This window comes from Balaenoptera borealis, assembly GCF_965194805.1.
Source record: "Balaenoptera borealis genome assembly, chromosome: 13".
Taxonomy (NCBI): Eukaryota; Metazoa; Chordata; class Mammalia; order Artiodactyla; family Balaenopteridae; genus Balaenoptera; species Balaenoptera borealis.
The window spans coordinates 70,707,975-70,722,990 of record NC_138870.1 but is presented as its reverse complement, the minus strand read 5'-3'; the positions used below and the strand labels follow the sequence as shown (position 1 = coordinate 70,722,990).

The 15,016-nt window shown below is 35.3% G+C and overlaps 1 protein-coding gene and 1 long non-coding RNA gene across 4 annotated transcripts in view; one reads left to right on the top strand and one right to left on the bottom strand.

Moving 5' to 3' along the window:
* Window positions 1-15,016, top strand: part of LOC309609383 — a 742,735-nt gene that overhangs the window by 285,805 nt on the left and 441,914 nt on the right. The window lies entirely within an intron of this gene.
* Window positions 7,063-15,016, bottom strand: part of TMTC2 (transmembrane O-mannosyltransferase targeting cadherins 2) — an 889,086-nt gene continuing 881,132 nt past the window's right edge. For 2 of the 3 annotated variants that reach the window (XM_082350739.1, XM_082350740.1), the window contains one exon: window positions 7,063-10,090. The gene's annotated coding sequence lies outside the window, so the exon portion shown is untranslated. The remainder of the gene's footprint in view (window positions 10,091-15,016) is intronic. The other variant, XM_082350742.1, reaches the window with a different exon arrangement.

The window sequence follows — 15,016 nt, the reverse complement described above, 5'->3', positions numbered from 1 at the left end:
ACTGTATTGTGTACCTCAACATAAAAAAAGGCTATATACAAGAAGCCCACAGCTAACAATTTCCTCAACAGTGAAAAACTAAAAAAAGGATACCCTGTCTGGCCATTTCTGTTCAATGATTTAGTGTTTATATTTATCTGATCAGCTGACTTGGGTTAGCAGGTGGGAGGCTGACTACAAATTTCTTTCTGTTCTGTACTTTTTTATCTTCAGCCTGCTTCTCATGAACAATAGTTTGGAGAGGGGAAAAAATAGTGTATCTATAGCAGTTCCAATTCTCAACTTTGCAGTGAATTTAGTTGTTTCTCCTATAACTTCTCTCCCATATCCCTACTCCTTATAACTAAATTTAAAAGTTTCTTTACATCTTTCAGAACTTAATTAGTTTTATAAAAATTTTTATCCTGCTAGAGATCAAAGTGAACTGTATTATTTTTTTATATTGATAAGATTGAATACACTGCATGTTTTTGTTTTTGCAAAAATTGTCTAGCAATACTGCATATGTCTTGAGGGTAAGAACTGTGGCTATGGACACCTGAAGTCTACAAATATTGCAATTATTGAAGCATAGTATTATCCTCGTAATATAATATGTTTCCTAAGTTCATTAGCAATGAGAAAAGTAGCCATCTGAAACAGGGGTTAGAAAACTACAGCTCATGGGCCAAATCCTGATCATGGCTCTTTTTAATAGATAAAGATTTATTGGTACACAGCAACACATTTATTTACATGTCATCTATGGCTGCTTTTCTTTTACAACAGCATAAATTAGTAATTGTGACAGACCCATGGCCAGCAAAACCTATAGTATCATTTGTCCCTTAACAGAAAATAATTGCTGACCCCTGATCTATAAGAAGAAGGTAAAATGAAAAGTTATTGAAATTACATGAAGATTCTTCTCCTGCTCTACTGAGCTCAAAAATTTTGTATATCTAAGAAAGAGGAGAGCTCAAGATTTCAGGAAAACTTTATTAAAAAAGGAAAAACTAGTAGATCGTTATAGGCAAAGATTCTAAGCATGCTAGGGGAGACACATGTATATTGGCATTCAATTTGAAAGAATTTTTGTGCAAAAATATAGTATAAATAAAAATAACTGAAATGTGCAAATATAGCCAAGGTCAAAATGGAATTGGCAAGCTCTGAAACATCAATCACAAAATAATTTTCTGTACAAGAAACAGAAATAGCTAAATAAAAGGCACATCTCACATATAGGATGATGTTTCTAAGCCTTTCCTTAAGTCTCCAATGTCTTTTTAACAAACAAAAGCAAATCCTATTTCAGATGGAAAACAGTATTTTCCTGAAATAAATAATAGGATTGTTTACAACAAAAAAGGAATTCAATGGAAATGACAAAATAAGCTTACTGTTTAAGGAAGCAGAACATTTACTTCTGCTCTCCTTAGAGACCAAGTTTATAATTTATTTTCCTGCATGTAAAAAGCAGAAAAAGATAAAGTAAAATTCACATATGCTTTATTACTAGACAGCCATGAACTATATGCATAATTTACAAGAACAAAACAGCAAAATATATTTTTAAATCCCAATATATGGGTATTAGATTTAAGCTTCTAATGTTGAAAACAAAAGGCAATTTCAAGTTCATTCGAGAGGTTTTATTTATTTTTCTGAATTTTTGAAGTTTATTTATTTTTTTATACAGCAGGTTCTTATTAGTCATCCATTTTATACACATCAGTGTATACATGTCAATCCCAATCTCCCAATTCATCACACACCCACCCCACCCCACCCCGCCACTTTCCCCCCTTGGTGTCCATACGTTTGTACTCTACATCTGTGTCTCAATTCCTGCCCTGCAAACCAGTTCATCTGTACTATTTTTCTAGGTTCCACATATATGTGTGGAACAAATACGATATTTGTTTTTCTCTTTCTGACTTACTTCACTCTGTATGACAGTCTCTAGATCTATCCATGTCTCTACAAATGACCAAATTTCGTTCCTTTTTATGGCTGAGTAATATTCCATTGTATATATGTACCACACCTTTTTTATCCATTCATCTGTCTATGGACACTTAGGTTGTTTCCATGACCTGGCTATTGTAAATAGTGCTGCAATGAACATAGGGGTGCATGTCTTTTTGAATTATGGTTTTCTCTGGGTATATGCCCAGTAGTGGGATTGCTGGGTCATATGGTAATTCTATTTTTAGTTTTTGAAGGAACCTCCATACTGCTCTCCATAATGGCTGTATCAATTTACATTCCCACCAACAGTGCAAGAGAGTTCCCTATTCTCCACACCCTCTCCAGCATTTGTTGTTTGTAGATTTTCTGATGATGCCCATTCTAACTGGTGTGAGGTGATACCTCATTGTAGTTTTGATTTGCATTTCTCTAATAATTAGTGATGTTGAGCAGGTTTTCATGTGCCTCTCGGCCATCTGTATGTCTTCTTTGGAGAAATCTCTATTTAGGTCTTCTGCACACTTTGGGATTCGGTTGTTTGTATTTTTAATTTTGAGCTGCATGAGATGTTTATATATTTTGGAGATTAATCCTTTCTCCGTTGATTCGTTTGCAAATATTTTCTCCAATTTTGGGGGTTGTCTTTTTGTCTTGTTATGGTTTCCTTTGCTTTGCAAAAGCTTTTAAGTTTCATTAGGTCCCATTTGTTTATTTTTGTTTTTATTTCCATTACTCTAGGAGGTGGATCAAAAAAGATCTTGCTGTGATTTATGTCAAAGAGTGTTCTTCCTATGTTTTCCTCTAAGAGTTTTATACTGTCCGGTCTTACATTTAGGTCTCGATCCATTTTGAGTTTATTTTTGTGTATGGTGTTAGGGAGTGTTCTAATTTCATTCATTTACATATAGCTGTGCAGTTTTCCCAGCACCACTTACTGAAGAGACTGTCTTTTCTCCATTGTATATCCTTGCCTCTTTTGTCATAGATTAGTTGACCATAGGTGCGTGGGTTTATCTCTGGGCTTTCTATCTTGTTCCATTGAACTATATTTCTGTTTTTGTGCCAGTACCATATTGTTTCGATTACTGTAGCTTTGTAGTATAGTCTGAAGTCAAGGAGTCTGATTCCTCCAGCTCCGGTTTTTTCCCTCAAGACTGCTTTGGCTATTCGGGGTCTTTTGTGTCTCCATACAACTTTTAAGACTTTTTGTTCTAGTTCCGTAATAAATGCCATTGGTAATTTGATAGGGATTGCATGGAATCTGTAGGTTGCTTTGGGTAGTATAGTCATTTGCACAGTATTGAGTCTTCCAATCCAAGAACATGGTATATCTCTCCATCTGTTGGTATCATGTTTAATTTCTTTCATCAGTGTCTTATAGTTTTCTGCATACAGGTCTTTTGTCTCCCTAGGTGGGTTTATTCCTAGGTATTTTATTCTTTTTCCTGCAATGGTAAATGGGAGTGTTTCCTTAATTTCTCTTTCAGATTTTTCATCATTAGTGTAAAGGAATGCAAGAGATTTCTGTGCATTAACTTTGTATCCTGTACTTTACCAAATTCATTGATTAGCTCTAGTAGTTTTCTGATGGCATATTTAGGATTCTCTATGTATAGTATCATGTCATCTGCAAACAGTGACAGTTTAATTCTTCTTTTCCAATTTGTATTCCTTTTATTTCTTTTTCTTCTCTGATTGCCATGACTAGGACTTCCAAAACTATGTTGAATAATAGTGGTGAGAGCGGACATTGTTGTCTTGTTCTTGATCTTAGAGGAAATGCTTTCAGTTTTTCACCATTGTGAATGATGTTTGCTGCGGGTTTGTTGTATATGGCCTTTATTATGTTGAGGTAGGTTCCTTCTATGCCCACTTTCTGGAGAGTTTTTATCATAAATGGGTGTTGAATTTTGTCAAAAGCTTTTTCTGCAGCTCTTGAGATGATCATATGGTTTTTATTCTTCAATTTGTTAATATGATGTATCATTGATTGATTTGCATATATTGAAGAATCCTTGAATCCCTGGGATAAATCCCACTTGATTGTGGTGTATGATTCTTTTAATATGTTGTTGGATCCTGTTTGATAGTATTTTGTTGAGGTTTTTGCATCTATATTCATCAGTGATATTGGTCTGTAATTTTCTCTTTTTTATAGTATCTTTGTCTGGTTTTGGTGTCAGGATGATGGAGGCCTCATAGAATGAGTTTGGGAGTGTTCCTTCCTCTGCAATTTTTTGGAAGAGTTTGAGAAAGATGAGTGTTAGCTCTTCTCTAAATGTTTGATAGAATTGACCTTTGAAGCCATCTGGTCCTGAACTTTTGTTTGTTGGAAGATTTTTAACCACAGTTTCAATTTCATTACTTGTGATTGGTCTGTTCATATTTTCTGTTTCTTCCTGGTTCAATCTTGGAAGTTTATACCTTTCTAAGAATGTATCCATTTCTTCCAGGTTGTCCATTTTATGATGCTTTGTATTTCTGCGGTGTCTGTTGTAACTTCTCCTTTTTCATTTCTAATTTTATTGATTTGAGTCCTCTCTCTCTTTTTCTTGATGAGTCTGGCTAATGGTTTATCAATTTTGTTTATCTTCTCAAAGAACCAGCTTTTAGTTTTATTGATCCTTGGTATTGTTCTCTTTGTTTCTATTTCATTTATTTCTGCTCTGATCTTTATGATTACTTTCCTTCTGCTAACTTTGGGTTTTATTTCTTCTTCTTTCTCTAGTTCCTTTAGGTGTAAGGTTAGATTGTTTATTTGAGATTTTTCTTGTTTCTTGAGGTAGGCGTGTATAGCTATAAACTTCCCTCTTAGAACTGCTTTTGCTGCATCTCATAGGTTTTGGATCATCGTGTTTTCATTGTCATTTGTCTCTAGGTATTTTTTGATTTCCTCTTTGATTTCTTCAGTGATCTCTTTGTTATTTAGTAACGTATTGTTTAGCCTCCATATGTTTGTGTTTTTTACGTTTTTTTCTCAGTAATTGATTTCTTATCTCATAGCGTTGTGGTCAGAAAAGATGCTTGATATGATTTCAATTTTCTTAAATTTACTAAGGCTTGATTTGTGACCCAAGATGTGATCTATCCTGGAGAATGTTCTGTGCATACTTGAGAAGAAAGTGTAATCTGCTGTTTTTGGATGGAATGTCCTAAAAATATTAAATCTATGTGGTCTGTTGTGTCATTTACAGCTTGTGTTTCCTTATTAACTTTCTGTTTGGATGTTCTGTCCATTGGTGTAAGTGAGGTGTTAAAGTCCCCCACTATTATCATGTTACTTTCAATTTCCCCTTTTATAGCTCTTAGCAGTTGCCTTATGTATTGCGGTGCTCCTATGTTGGGTGCATATATATTTATAATTGTTATATCTTCTTCTTGGATTGATCCCTTGATCATTATGTAGTGTCCTTCCTTGTCTCTTGTAACATTCTTTATTTTAAAGTCTATTTTATCTGATATGACTATTGCTACTCCAGCTTTCTTTTGATTTCCATTTGCGTGGAATATCTTTTTCCATTCCCTCACTTTCAGTCTGTATGTGTCCCTAGGTCTGAAGTGGGTCTCTTGTAGACAGCATATATATGAGTCTTGTTTTTGTATCCATTCAGCAAGCCTGTGTCTTTTGGTTGGAGCATTTAATCCATTCACATTTAAGGTAATTATCAATATGTGTGTTCCTATTACCATTTTCCTAATTGTTTTGGGTTTGTTTTTGTAGGTCCTTTTCTTCTCTTGTGTTTCCCACTTAGAGAAGTTCCTTTAGCATTTGTTGTAGAGCTGGTTTGGTGGTGCTGAATTCTCTTAGCTTTTGCTTGTCTGTAAAGCTTTTGATTTCTCCATTGAATCTGAATGAGACCCTTGCAGGGTAGAGTAATCTTGGTTGTAGGTTCTTCCCTTTCATCACTTTAAGTATATCATGCCAGTCCCTTCTGGCTTGTAGTTTCTGCTGAGAAATCAGCTGTTAACCTTATGGGAGTTCCCTTGTATGTTATTTGTCCTTTTTCCCTTGCTGCTTTCAATAATTTTTCTTTGTCTTTAATTTTTGCCAATTTGATTACTATGTGTCTTGGCGTGTTTCTCCTTGGGTTTATCCTGTATGGGACTCTCTCTGCTTCCTGGACTTGGGTGGCTATTTCCTTTCCCATCTTAGGGAAGTTTTCGACTATAATCTCTTCAAATATTTTCTTGGGTCCTTTCTCTCTCTCTTCTCCTTCTGCGACCCCTATAATGTGAATGTTGTTGTGTTTAATGTTGTCCCAGCGGTCTCTTAAGCTGTCTTCATTTCTTTTCAGTCTTTTTTCTTTATTCTGTTCCGTGGCAGTGAATTCCACCATTTTGTCTTCCAGGTCACTTATCCGTCTTCTGCCTCAGTTATTCTGCTATTGATTCCTTCTTGTGTATTTTTCATTTCAGTTATTGTATTATTCACCTCTGTTTGTTTGTTCTTTAATTCTTCTATATCTTTGTTAAACATTTCTTGCATCTTCTCGATCTTTGCCTCCATTCTTTTTCCGAGGTCCTGGATCATCTTCAGTATCATTATTCTGAATTCTTTTTCTGGAAGGTTGCCTACCTCCACTTCATTTAGTTGTTTTTCTGGGATTTTATCTTGTTCCTTCATCTGGTACATAGCCCTCTGCCTTTTCATCTGTCTATGTTTCTGTGAATGTGGTTTTTGTTTCACAGGCTTCAGGACTGTAGTTCTTCTTGCTTCTGCTGTCTGCCCTCTGGTGGATGAGGCTATTTAAGTGGCTTGTGGAAGTTTCCTGATGGGAAGGACTGGTGGTGGGTAGAGCTGGCTGTTGCTCTGGTGGGCAGAGCTCAGTAAAACTTTAATCTGCTTGTCTGCTAATGGGTGGGGCTGGGTCCCCTCACTGTTGGTTGTTTGGCCTGAGGTGACCCAACACTGGAGCCTACCCGGGCTCTTTGGTGGGGCTAATGGCAGACTCTGGGAGGGCTCACACCAAGGAGTACTTCCCAGAACTTCTGCTGCCAGTGTCCTTGTCCTCACGGTGAGACAGAGCCACCCCCCCATCTTTGCAGGAGACCTTCCAACACTAGCAGGTAGGTCTGGTTCAGTCTCTATGGGGTCACTGCTCCTTCCTCTGGGTCCCAGTGTGCACAGTACTTTGTGTGTGCCCTCCACGAGTGGAGTCTCTTTTCCCCCCAGTCCTGTCGAAGTCCTGTAATCAAATCCCGTTAGCCTTTAAAGTCTGATTCTCTAGGAATTCCTCCTCCCGTTGCCAGACTCCCAGGTTCAGAAGCCTGACGTGGGGCTCAGAACCTTCACTCCAGTGGGTGGACTTCTGTGGTATAAGTGTTCTCCAGTTTTTGAGTCACCCACCCAGCAATTATGGGATTTGTTTTTATTGTGATTGCGCCCCTCCTACCATCTCATTGTGGCTTCTCCTTTGTCTTTGGATGTGGGGTATCTTTTTTGGTGAGTTCCAGTATCTTCCTGTCGATGATTGTTCAGCAGTTAGTTGTGATTCCAGTGTTCTAGCAAGAGGGAGTGACAGCACGTCCTTCTACTCCGCCATCTTGAACCAATCACATTCAAGAGATTTTAAAAGGCTATCTGTGATCAAAAATCTGAAAAGCCTACACTGCAAATGTATAGTTGAGCATATTTAGCATAACTGACAGTGTTATCACAAGTTGAAAAAATATTCAAATTGAATATACAAAAATAATAACAATTTGCCTATGTGTTAGGATACATTATTCTGTTGTACACTACAGAAGTCTAAATCAAACTATTTTAAGCACCAAAAAATAAAAAAAGGAATTCACTGACATATAAGTAAAATAATCCAAGATACTGTTCAAAGTAATATGAAAAAACTTGAATTCAGGTGACATCATCAGAATTTAGATTTTCCTCAAACATGTCTCTTCTCTGTGTTAGATTTATTTTGCCCCCCATAGGGGACCCTGGCTACTATAGGCTTATATGCCTCCTTGCTCCACACTATAAGAAAGAGAGCTTCTCATTCTCAGGAGTTCCAGAAAAGGTCCCTGCATTACTATAATCCTATCAAATTCCTAGAGTTTAACAGTTAAAATTCTCAGTGCTGGCTAAAGCCTAACAAATTGCATTGTTTATGGGAATGGAAATTAGCAGAACCACTGCAAAGAGTAATTTGTCAGTATCTGAGAGGGAGGCAGGATATTATGAGGAACATGAGTAAACTTTTTGAAGTCAAATAGCATCTCTAAACTTAAGAAACTTTGGCCAAAATATCCAATTTCTGGAATATAATCTTAAGAAATAATCAAAATAAAAATATTTATTCATCAAAAAGTTAATCAAAACCTTATTTATCATTAGATGAAAGAGCTTCAAGGGTGCTATTATAATACTGTTTTCCAGAGTTATACATATAAAAGGTTATACCCATCTAAAAATATCCAAAATATTTTTTAACTTCATAAAGAATAAATAAATGATCATCTAAAATATAAATATTAATATACTTCAAATAAAATCCTTATAATTTCAAAAATTGGAAACAAAATATTCAATAATATGAAAACTTTAAATTGTGGCACATGCTTTCAAAAAAAATCAATACCATCATAACACTAAATATTATTTATTCTAATTTTTATTTTGCCATTTATCTAAATATATAAATACAGGTATCTTTTTGTTGTCTTTTTATCTAATTCTGTAGTGTTATTTCTTGTATTACCCTCCTTCCTGCTTGTGAATTTCTTCTTCTCCTTTCCTATTTTTTCTGCACTTTTTTATACTATGCAGTTCATCAAATAGAAATTATTTTCTATTCAGCAGTAGATTATATTCTGAGGATTTTTTTTCCTTTTAGATTACTGAGTGCTTTGTCCAATATCTTTCCTCATACCCATGGCACTTTTTGCTCATGGGCCCTATGTTGTTTTGTGTTACTTTTCTTCTTACTCATCATCAGTCAAGACTCAGTGTTTATAACAGAAAGAATGGAGAAAGTTTTCTTGATGTCAGTCTACATTTTGTATGGTGGTCCTTTTTCAGATCTACAGTTGAACTACCCAGGGGTCCAGCCTATCACTTAGCAATTGCCACTTCAAACCAAGAAGTTTTTCTGTTCTTTGTTTTATTGTTATTTTTTTTAATTTGAAGACTCTGCATGTGTGCAGCAATCATTTCCATGAGAGCTGAAAATAACCGTGTAGAGGGTGCACCGTCATTACCAAACAGTTGTTGAGGAATAGAAAGAAATACTTTGTGTTCCTGAGTTAGAAATTGACTCCCAACCATGTGCATTTTTTCCAGGCAATCTCTGTACATTAATCTGTTTTTGCTATGAAACAAACAACCTCATTATCTCAGTGGCTTAAAGTAACATGTAATTTGCTTGCTTCTTGGTTCATTGGTCAGCTGGGTGGTGCTGCTTCAGGCCTGTTCCATGTGTCTTCCACCATCCTTGTATCTAGGACATGTCTTTCTCATGGGGACTGATAGGAAAAAGGAACAAGTAGAAACAGTATACTTCATAATATCTTGGTTTAGAAGTGGCACACTGTCATAACTGTCCACATTTCATTGGCCAAGGCACGTTACATGATCAAGTTCAAAATAAATGGGGCAGAAAAAGATACTTTGCCCATTCTAGTGAGAGCAACTTACTGCAAAGTTAATGCATCAATTAATTCTATTATAGAGAGGAGTGAAGAATTGGTAATCAATTGGCAACACCTACCACATTCTGTTTCATGAAGCAAACCCAAGCTTCATGTTGTGTTGTAGCATAAGCAGATTTTATTGTTAATAAATCTAATCTGCTTTATAATGTATGTCAATTTCTTTCAGATTCTCTCATTAAATTATCTGTCAATCTGGGCTTTTTGTGCTGCAAGTTTTTATCTTACTCTGTGTGTCCAATGGTATGTTACTGAGAAAATGAATGAGATCTTGTTGGAGCTTGTTAGAAAGTCATAAGGTTGAACTGATGACCTGCATTCTGTTTTGTTTTTTAAAACTGGAGTTGAACTAGACTTCTGTTTAAGAAGGATACAAAAACAATTTTCAAGTTATATGTGGAAATATATAACTTTTAATCCTATAGATAGTACAAAGCAACTTTGTAAACTGGGATAAGCCTAGATTCTCTCTTAGCTTCAGTAGTTTCATCTGTAAAGAAAGAAAATTAGAGTTATTGAAGTTAAAACTTGTGTAATGGCATATTCTTCAGTAATGTAGTAAACAAAATATTTTCTAATAAATTGTTAATCATGTGCTATCAAACAAATGAACAAACAACACTTTCTCATCTGTAAATTATATCTTTGGAAAAAAATCTCATAATTGTTCAATTACTCTAGTTATTAAAATGCATTAAAATTAAAATTCTAATTAAAATTAAAATTCTAATATTATTTCTGATTTATCTCCTCTGGGAAGAGGCTGGAGGGAACCTTATAGGGTATGGAAATATTCTATGTCTTGATAGAGATGTGGGTTACATCAGCGTATGCATTTGTCAAAAATAAAAATGTACATTTAAAATTTGAACATTTCACTATGTAAATTTTATTATAAAAAAGAACTACAAACAATTTTTTAATTAGTAAGTTTGTTTTTAACAATGGCATGGGTTATCAATTCTCAAACTACTTTTTGTATATCATATAGGTTTGAACAAGTAAGTAAATCCATTAAAAATAAGAGGAGTCAGGGAGAACATTATTGAAGAATTTTCCTCAGCTTGTCCACTGAGAGGGTATAAAACAGTGACATACCAATAACAATGGGCATATTCAGAACCCAGGTCTTGGTTTCCAACAGTCATTTTCCAATAAAGGGAAACAGGGCTCTTGGAAAATATACTCAATCTAAGTACAGGAAAAGTGAATCTTTCTTGGAACATTTTATTATGCCATAAGTGAATAAAATGTCCAAATAATGATGGGAACATATGAAAAGTATATAAATGCTAGCTTTAAGGCATTTAATCTGGTCAATCTAGGATATTTTGAACATCAAAATATGTAAATAACAATAAGGAACTAAAACCCATTGAATAAAACAAGAATCCATGAAGCCATGCAGACAGGAAGGAAGGAAGGGTCGTTCCTTGAAGTAGACTGTTCACAAATAATAACAGAGGAAGTGATGGGCTAGAGGCAACAGAATACTTGGCAATGCGGGAAACCTTGAGAAGCTCATTGAGGCTTCCAGTGTAGACTGTGAAGTCTGACTGGATGAAATGAAGGTAAAGAAGTAGGTAGTAGCCTAAAGGGTCCTATAGGCTGAGTTAAGGGTCTTGGATTTTTTTTTTCCTTTAAGAGTCATAGGGACCCACTCAAGGACTTTAAGCAGGGCATTGGCATGATCAGATCTGTACTTTAGAATGATCATATTCATGTCAATGTGAAGCACAGAAGATTCGCAAAGAAGCTACTGCAGGAACATTGCTGAGAGATGATAATGGCCCAAGTTGAACTAGTGGCAGTGTGAATGGGTAGGTGCGGACAGATTTATGGCTGTTAGGCAGCTGGAATTTATAGGACTTGGCATCTGACTAGATGTAGGGTAGAGGGAAAGGTGTTCTGGTTTTCTGGTTTGGACAGCTAGATTGACAGTGAGTACTACTCAAAAGGTAGAAAACACAGAAAAAGGAGTGAGTTTCTTAATCTGTGTGTTTCTTTATCTGTGAGGTTGGCATTATTTTAATTATCTTGTAGGGTTGCCTATACTACACTAAGAACTAAATCCCTGGCACAGAGATGTTCAATAAACAGCAGCAATTATTTTTATGTACAAAATTGCATAGAAGCAGTTAGCCATTGGCAGCGGGAGACAAAGTGGTTACCAAGCATGTCAGAGAAGGCATTGCAGGGCTATTGAGCTGGGCCTTAAATGATGAGTAACAAATCACCAGGGCATAAATGGAGGGATGGGTGATGGGAAACCAAGATGAATGTTCTTCCTCTGTGATCCCATAGCACCTGGGCATCCTTTTCTCTTTTCCTGTGAGATCTTTGGGACCAGGGTCTGTGGACTTACTCACTGTTGTATCTGTACCTAACACAGTACCTGCCACAGAATAATGACATGGAATAATCATTTGTTGAATGCCTGAATGAATCAAAGAATGAACAAATGGACAAATGAAAGCAAAACTAAAAAAAAGGCAGCTTGAAGTATTACAAGAGAAGGAATTTAGAGGTTTATCACACACATACGCTTGCCTTTGTCCTCTAGGTCAAAAAACATTGTCCTTTCAATTCTCCGAAAGCACTACACTAATTCCAACTGCAGGGCCTTTGCACCTGCCTGAAATACTCTTTCCCCTTCTACCCAGAGTTAATGCCCCTTATCCTTCACATTTCAGGTCAGTCATCCTTTCAGCAGGGAAGGATTCTTGCCAATACAAAGTCAGTCCCTCTACTATTTTACCCTCCTAGCACCAGGCATCTGTACTGTATCATTCTCACTTAAAAGTAGCTCTATATTTATGTCTATGACCATTCATTTAGTAACTGTTTCCTTCAGTAGACAGTAAACTCCAAAGGACAGAATCATGTCTGTTTTTTATTCACCATTGGATTTCCAGTGCCTAAAGTACAGTGCCTGACACATAAAATAAAATTTGTTAGATACATGAATTAAAAATGGTCTCATCAGCAGTTAGTTGGTTCATTTCAGCACTCTGTATACAGTAGGGCTCAGTAAGTAAGAGTTGTTTGTTAAATGAAAGATTAGAACTGATTTTCTTTCCCAAATTTGTAAGCAGTTGTTAACTAGTATGCTTGAAGTAAATAAATTCATTCCTACAAATTAAAAAAAAATAGAAATGATGGAATTAGAAAATCAATGAATGCTAAAATGATTGAGTATAATTTTGCTAAGAAAAATGGTATTTACATAGTTTCAAAATATCTCCTCACAAAGTATTTAATAATTATGAAGGGGAAAAGGAAATATAGTGACTTCATAGTAGATAAGCTTTGCTGATAACCTTTAACCATATGATCAAATTAATATCACATGCCTTTTACATGATGCCTTGAGTAGGACACAATATCCCTTCTGTGATATTCCTGACAAAAATGTAATAGCTGAAACTGATCATAAACACCAGACAAATTCATGTTGAGGTATTTCACAAGATAGTGACATATATATGTGTGTATACACACACACATGCATACACACTGTGTATTAGAGAATTATGTAAAATGTTAAATATCCTGATCTTGATAATTATTCAATCATTATGTAAGGGAATGTTTTTATTCTTAAGGCATAAAAGTGGAAGGATTTAGTGGTAAAAGAACATGTGGATATACAGCAAGGTCCTACTGTATAGCACAGGGAACTATATTCAATATCCTGTGGTAAACCATAATGGAAAAGAATGTATGAATATGTATAACTGAGTCACTTCACTATACAGCAGAAATTAACACAACATTGTACATCAACTATATTTCAATTAAAAAAAAAAACATGTTTCCAATTTACACACGCACAAATACACACAATTTATTCTGTTCTCCACCTTAGGCAAGACTCATGGCTTAAGGAGTTTGAAGTAGGAGCAGGAACACAGTCTATACTCTCATTCCTCCTTTTTTCTGCAACTGGCAAGGAATGGTCAGAATAAGGGAGGGGATAGTGTTTGGCTAATAGTTGAGTGTGGCAGGGTTCATTGTACAGCCTCTTAACAAATCCTGAAAAGTAGTTATGTCTCCAATTGTTTGTTGGTCTCTTTAGAAAGCCTCTGTTTTCAGCTGGGGCCCCATCTGTCTATTAAGAAGGAACAAGAAATATCCCATTTATCATTCTGTGATATCAGCTCACATGTCTAACATTCAAAGTCTGGGTGAAGTAATTACATCCTTATATAGTGTGTGTAAAATACAGATTCTTTACAAGGTAGAACTCACTACATACACTGACCCTAACCTAAACATCATTCCACATTTATATATATATATATATATATATAATATATATATATATATAATATATATATATATATAATATATATATATAAATATGAATATGTATGTATACATATATATGTATATTTAAAAATAAAGCCCATATATATATATATATATATATATATGGGCTTTATTTTTAAATATACAGCCCAGGTCTGATATTTGAGTCAATTAACACTGCTACTAGAAATCTTTATTTATAAAGCAAAGTTTGTGCTGCTCCATAGACGTTACATTTCCCAGATACTCCCATGGTCCTTTGAGAGCCACTGGCAAAAACTATTACCAAGTAGAAAGAAAGCTAAAGAAGTCACTGAAGCGTGGTGTCAGAGAGCTCTAAATAAACAAGGAAAACAAAGATTTATAGAGTAACTGTGGAAAGAGAACATGTGGGTGTGAAGAATAAAATTGGCTCTGGAGGTTTCACTACAAATATATTGCCACCAATTTTTCTGGAGAGGAGGTAGAAGATTGCCTGATGACATTAAAATGCAGTGCAGATTGAAAGCAGCAGACATGTAGGAGACCAAAATAACCCCAAAATAAAACTTTACCTCATTCATAATATTTATATCTATATAGCCGTGAACCAGCAATCTACTTGCCAACTGCATTTTCCTTTCGTAACCAGATGATGTGTGTCATATAGACATCAAATTCCACCCAGAATTAGGATATGTGACTCTACAATCAAACACGTAATATTTGGAGCAGAAAAGGTTATGTTTGTCTTCTGTACAAAGAAAATAATGTTTCTCTGAAACAGTCATGCAGTCATTCAGTATGTAACATACAACGGCCGCTATGAAGAGAAAATATACTAAACAAATAACCATTAGGCCAAGCAAAGTAATCTGCTTTGGATTCTACTACTCATAGTCCCAAGACTGTAAACAAATAACTTTTTTGTCTTAGTATACTTATTTGTAAAATAAGATAATTTCAGGGTCATTTTTGTCATTTCTAACAATTGTGAAATTCTGATTTCAAATACTGGTAGAAAATACCTTTTAGAGCCTCTTATTCCAGAGAGAAAAATAGTCAATTTTAAATTCTTTAGGTCATTATGAACCCATTGCAGCTTTTTTTAAATTAGCCTACTACA